At 33.3% G+C, this 255-nt stretch overlaps 1 protein-coding gene across 1 annotated transcript in view; it reads right to left on the reverse strand.

Annotated features, from left to right (window-relative positions):
• LOC119594559 overlaps nt 1-255 on the reverse strand; it is a gene marked incomplete in the record, with an annotated part of 82,416 nt that overhangs the window by 19,350 nt on the left and 62,811 nt on the right.

The raw sequence follows: 255 nt of genomic DNA on the forward strand, positions 1-255 counted from the left end.
TTTCTCCTTTCTCTTTCTTCCCTTCTTCTTCCTTCCTCCTCCTTTAACAACAATTGTGGTGGAGCAAGTATACAATCAGCATAATATTTGGTTGGAGATTCTTTAATGCAAAAAGAAGTTGGCAGAACGGAAGCTTGCAGAAAGCAAATTTAAACATTATCAAAAAGATCTAAACAAAACGGTAAATAAAGCGCAGACAAAAAGATAAAAACAAAACAGTATAAATTTAGTTGAATTAAAACCGAGCAAAGTAGG

Source organism: Penaeus monodon, chromosome 34 (assembly GCF_015228065.2).
Source record: "Penaeus monodon isolate SGIC_2016 chromosome 34, NSTDA_Pmon_1, whole genome shotgun sequence".
Taxonomy (NCBI): domain Eukaryota; kingdom Metazoa; phylum Arthropoda; class Malacostraca; order Decapoda; family Penaeidae; genus Penaeus; species Penaeus monodon.